The following is a 6,540-nucleotide window of genomic DNA, read 5'->3' as shown; positions in this document are numbered from 1 at the left end:
TCCAGAAACACTCTTCGGAGTTTGAACACTTCCGATGGCCACCAACCTCCCCAGACATAAACATTATTGAGCATATCTGGGATGCCTTGCAACATGCTGTTCAGAGATCACCATCCCCTCGTACTCTTACGGATTTACGGACAGTCCTGAAGGATTCATGGGTCAATTCCCTCCAGCACTACTTTAGACATTAGTCGAGACCATGCCACGTCGTGCTGATGCACTTCCGCGTGCTCCCGGGAACTCTACACAATAGTAGGCAGTTGTTTATTTATTTATGCATTTATTTATATCCCATAAATCCAATACTGCGAGACATTCGCATGGATGTAGGACGTGTCAGAATTATTAAATAATACAAAATGAATACGTGAAAGTACCTCTTGCAAGAGGATATCTGGTATAAGACAAAATACACATTAATAGGCACAGAAAAAATTACATTAAAAATGGTAGATCTTAATAGCTAAATGAAAGACACAGTAATGTTAATAGTGATTGTGAGTAGCGTAATGCACAATAGCACATCATGTTAGTAAATGAAAAATCAATTACAGTTAACTCTACTGAAATATTCTTCTACCGAATAGAAGGAATTATCTAATAAATACTGTTTGAGCTGTTGTTTAAATCTGGGAAGCTCGTGGATAAGTAATTTCAGTGATGGTGGGAGAGCATTGAACACCTTGCAGCTCATATATGGACTCCTTTTTTTATAATAGTAAGGTTTTTTGATTCTTAATGGAGGTCCATCTTCCTTCTGGTATTGTGGGTATGGTATCAATCATTGGTTTTGTACGATTGTCCATTTTTACCAATGAAACATAACAGGGAGTAGATATATTGGCATGCAGTTGTCAGTATCCCTAATTTTCTGAAAGGTTCCTGCAATAATGTCTAGGCTGGACTCCGCTCATTATCCTAATAACTCTCTTTTGGGCATGAATATTTTTTTTGGATAATGGCTGATTACCCCAGAAAACTATGCCATACAGCAATAGTGCATGGAAATAACTGGTGTCTGGGTCACATACAGTGGAAATAATACGAACGCCGAATATTGCTGAGCTGAGTTTTTTGTGGAGGTGCAAAATATGTTCAGACCATTTTAGACTGTAGTCAATGTGTACACCCAGAAGCTTGGTTGACTCAACTTGTAGTAGCTCACTACCATTCAGTGTAATACTTAATTGATCCTCAACTTTTTTCCTTGCTTGGAAATGTACAAATTGGATCTTATTAACATTTAGTGATAACCCATTATTTACAAACCAACTACATACTTCCCTAAAGGCAATATTGGCCGATTCCTCAAGATTGAGGTGTACCTGTTCCTTTGGCTCTTCAGTATATATGGCTACTGCACTATAGATATCTAAGTTTACAACTATTTTTTTACTTGTATTGTTTTCACTGACCAAAAGAGTCTATCCTGTTACACAAAACATAACACGTTTGCTACTTGCAAATACTCATTCTATGACAGGTTTCTCGCAATTTTCAGTCCGGAACCGCGCTGCTGCTACGGTCGCAGGTTCTAGTCCTGTCTCGGGCATGGATGTGTGTGATGTCCTTAGGTTAGTTCGGTTTAGGTAGTTCTAAGTCTAGGGGACTGATGGCCTCAGATGTTAAGTCGCATAGTGCTCAGAGCCATTTAACCATTTTGAAGATATATAAACAAATGATGCAGGTTTCCTACTTTTTGTGTATAACATTTGTATAGTGAATTCAGTTCATAATAAAGTACTTTTCAAACAAAAACTGACAATTCGCTCCTATGTATGCTTAACAGTTACAACTAAAACGATAACTATGACTGCAGACAACAAATAATTTTCTACCGATTAGACAGGTAACGATAATTCTTTTTGTGTTGGGATTACATTTCTTAAAACACTGCCCTTTTCTTGAGTTAATTTCGGGAGATCTCCACTAAGTCGTCGAATGAATGTACTCACTTTGTTTCGAAACAGGAAAATTTAGCTCTGTAATTTCTTAAATCATCATACAATGAGCCGGCAGGAGTGGCCGAGAGGTTCTAGACTCTACAGTCTGGAACCGCGCGACCGCTACAGTCGCAGGTTCGAATCCTGCCTCGGGCATGGATGAGTGTGATGTCCTTAGGTTAGTTAGGTTTAAATAGTTCTAAGTTCTAGGGGACTGATGACCTCAGAAGTTAAGTCCCATAGCGCTCAGAGCCATTTGAGCTCATCATACAATGTGTAAAATAACTCGTTTATGTCACGCTCAGGAATGAAGGGATGCACGCAGAACGTCTTTTCCTGCATTTACTTTTTACTTCGAAAATGCGCACAAAGCTACTAGCTCTTCTTGTCAGACTGATGGGGCTGCTAAGTGCTATGCCACCTTCTGTACTCCCCTGGCTTAAGCCCTCGTAAGTTCAACTCGATTTCTAAACTGCAGGAAACACTTCACGGCATTCGCTTCAGAGCAGCTACAAATTCGTCGGGTAACAGACCGCGCCGCTCGAACTGTCCAACAACTGGTACTGCTAAGAGTACCCTACGACTTCCACATCGCTGGCAACGGGTTATACACAACGCTGGCGACTACTTTGAAGGTCAATAAAACTTTGAAACCCTTATCTATTTTGTACGAGCTGTAAATAAATAGTTGCCACTATCAAAGTTCCAAGCGTCGTATAAGTGCGCTCTTTCTGTGAGGAGTGAGTTTGTTCGATTTGCTTAATCTACAGAACACCTTGCACTACTTGCAATAAGATATTTTGCCGTTTCTTTCTTTTAAGTTTTGTAATTCACATGTTATAGAGATTCTGCTACTCAGTAGGAACAATGATCAAGTAAGAATGACTGTAGTGTTGTACTAAAACGGAGAATGATGAAATAATTTGTATCTTATGCGGAGAACTATTGTAAATTTGCATCGTACTATTTGTAAAGGAACTTTTATAAGCCGATGTCCTTACTGACTGGACGTGGTACTTTCCTTTTGCATTATAATATTTTCACAGATATTTAAGTTTTTATTTATGTCTGCTACAGACAGAACAACCTGACTAGCATATGGACAAGGGAGGAAAGTAAGTTTTAGTGGAGCTAATGGTGGAAACTTACACCCGTCCATTTCGTAAACATTGTGATTTACGAACCAGATATAGCTGACAACTGCCGCTGCAGCGCGTTGCGATCGCGTATTCCACGTTGGGGCCCACGTACGGTCTGCACAAGTCGCACGGTTTCTGGAGCGTTCAGCAGCACGTCGAACTCGGCACGCTCAACGTTGACGTTCGACAGCACGGCCCGTGTGCCGACGGCTTAAGGCGCAGCTGCCGAGCCCCCCCCTGGCATTACAAACGGCATTACAGCAGACCCCGTGAGACCTACGAGACAGACAGGCCCCGGCGCGTGCGTCACGGGTAGAGCAGGCGATGAGGGCGCTGGAGCGTCGCGAGTATCTTGGGGCGGTACTCCTGGACGTTTACAGAGCCTTCGACAGCGTCTGGCACGACGGCCTTGTGTATAAACTACTTACACAAGGCCTACCGGTGTCGCACGCCCGCCTGCTCAAATCCTACCTGACTGAGCGCAACTTCCACGTGCGCGCCGACGACGAGACGTCAACAGCACGCCCCATAGCAGCTGGAGTACCGCAAGGGTCCGTCATCGGCCCCTTGCTCTACTCACTGTACACCGCCGACGTCCCGAGGAGGCAGGCCGTGCACGTTGCGCTCTAAGCGGACGATACGGCGCTCTGCGGCAGAAGTATCAACACCAGGCCGATGCGTCACCGCCTGCAATCGGCTTGCGACGTCATCGGGGCTTGGGCCACCAAATGGCGGCTCAAGTTCAACGCAGCCAAAAGTCAGGCGGTGATCTTCACCAGAAAGAAGATTCCTGCCGACCTGCAGCCACTCAGCATCGTGGGAGGCCCCATCCCGTGGTCGAACACCGGACGCTACCTAGGCGTCAGTCTGGACCGGCGCCTGACGTGGAAGGCGCACATCAGGGAAGTAAGGGGTAAAGCACCTGGCAGATTGCGCTTGTTATACCCCTTAATCAACCCAGCGACGACCCTGCCCCCACACTGTGGCATAACTCTGTACCTAACACTCAGTGGTGTGGGGCAACGCTGCCGACTCGTCCATCACCAGGCTGCAGACGGTCCAGAACAAGGCGCTTAGGTTAGCGCTTCACCTGCCACGAGACTTCAGCACCGGAGAACAGAGTAGCAGGAGCACCGCTGCTCAAGCACCGATTCCGGCAGGCGGCGCATCGTTTTTACGCGGCCGCCCGGATGTCAGATAACGAGCTTATTTGCAACTTGGGGCACCAAGTGCACTAGTGCCCGACCACACGGTGGCCAGACGTGTTGCTGGAGTGAAGGCACGCCGCAACACGAGAAAGATGCAGTAAAAAAAGAAGAAAAGCAACCGTGAGGATGATTCCAAAGAGAGGACTACTACAAACTCACCCAGGCAGAAGTAGGAAAGGCGTGATCCGCTCACCCTACAACACACCGGAGTACGACGCTCCGTGCATTTGCGTTGCGTAGCGTACGTCACGAACGTAGTTCTGCGCTCGCTCGCCCAAATCCGCAGACAAACTACTTTTCTACACCTGTTAACTCGTAACTAGGCGTGTCGTACAAACGAAAACTGAATCTTCTCCTGGAATCCGCTATTATGGAATCTTACTGTTATTAGTCCTATAATGATGGGAAGTCCATGGGCCTACTTGTAATTTGTTTCGGCTCTACTGGCGCACAATAAAATAAAATCACGCTAAAATGATTATCAGTTGTATAAGGCACCACTTCCAGCATGTAATGAGTACTGTTGAGCAGAAGAGACTAAATGCCTTAAACACGCTGTTATACCACCCGGAAACCCGGGCGCGGGAAGCGAGAACGCTACCGCACGACCACGAGATGCGGGCGTATATCGATTACTGATCTTGAATTAAATTTTGCTGTAGTACTGTTAATCAGTAAGACTTTATAATAGCAGATTCCAGTTGTTGTTGTTGTTGTCTTCAGTACTGAGACTGGTTTGATGCAGCTCTCCATGCTACTCTATCCTGTGCAAGCTTCTTCATCTCCCAGTACCTACTGCAACCTACATCCTTCTGAATCTACTTAGTGTATCCATCTCTTGGTCTCCCTCTACGATTTTTACCCTCCACGCTGCCCTCCAATACTAAATTGGTGATCCCTTGATGCCTCAGAACATGTCCTACCAACCGATCCCTTCTTCTGGTCAAGTTGTGCCACAAACTTCTCTTCTCCCCAATTCTATTCAATACTTCCTCATTATTTATGTGATCTACCCATCTAATCTTCAGCATTCTTCTGTAGCACCACATTTCGAAAGCTTATATTCTCTTCTTGTCTAGACTATTTATCGTCCATGTTTCACTTCCATACATGGCTACACTCCATACAAATACTTTCAGAAATGACTTCCTAACACTTAAATCTATACTCGATGTTAACAAATTTCTCTTCTTCAGCAACGCTTTCCTTGCCATTGCCAGTCTACATTTTATATCCTCTCTACTTCGACCATCATCAGTTATTTTGCTTCCCAAATAGCAAAACTCCTTTACTACTTTAAGAGTCTCATTTCCTAATCTAATTCCCTCAGCATCACCCGACTTAATTCGACTACATTCCATTATTCTCGTTTTGCTTTTGTTGATGTTCATCTTATATCCTCCTTTCAAGACACTGTCCATTCCATTCAACTGCTCTTCCAAGTCCTTTGCTGCCTCTGACAGAATTACAATGTCATCGGCGAACCTCAAAGTTTTTATTTCTTCTCCATGGATTTTAATACCTACTCCAAATTTTTCTTTTGTTTCCTTTACTGCTTGCTCAATATACAGATTGAATAACATCGGGGAGAGGCTGCAACCCTGTATTACTCCCTTCCCAACCACTGCTTCCCTTTCGTGTCCCTCGACTCTTATAACTGCCATCTGGTTTATGTACAAATCGTAAATAGCCTTTCGCTCCCTGTGTTTTACCCCTGCCACCTTTAGAATTTGAAAGAGAGTATTCCAGTCAACATTGTCAAAAGCTTTCTCTAAGTCTACAAATGCTAGAAACGTAGGTTTGCCCTTCCTTAATCTAGCTTCTAAGGTAAGTCGTAAGGTCAGTATTGCCTCACGTGTTCCAGTATTTCTACGGAATCCAAACTGATCTTCCCCGAGGTCGGCTTCCACTAGTTTTTCCATTCGTCTGTAAAGAATTCGAGTTAGTATTTTGCAGCTGTTGCTTATTAAACTGATTGTTCAGTAATTTCCACATCTGTCAACCCCTGCTTTCTTTGGCAGTGGAATTATTATGGAAGATGCAATTCTCGTTAGTACTTACACGCCCAGCTGCGAGTTAACAGGTTTAGAAACGCATTTTGTCTGCTGAGCTGAGCGAGCGAACGAGTTCAGGACTACCTTCGTGACGTACGCGCCGCGATATGTCTTTCTCGTGGGCCTCGAGACCCCGCTTCTGACGTAATTTTTTACTGTGAAGATAGTAATATTATCATGCACTTCCTCCTCC

Source organism: Schistocerca gregaria, chromosome X (genome assembly GCF_023897955.1).
Source record: "Schistocerca gregaria isolate iqSchGreg1 chromosome X, iqSchGreg1.2, whole genome shotgun sequence".
NCBI lineage: Eukaryota > Metazoa > Arthropoda > Insecta > Orthoptera > Acrididae > Schistocerca > Schistocerca gregaria.
This window is presented reverse-complemented; position numbering follows the sequence as displayed.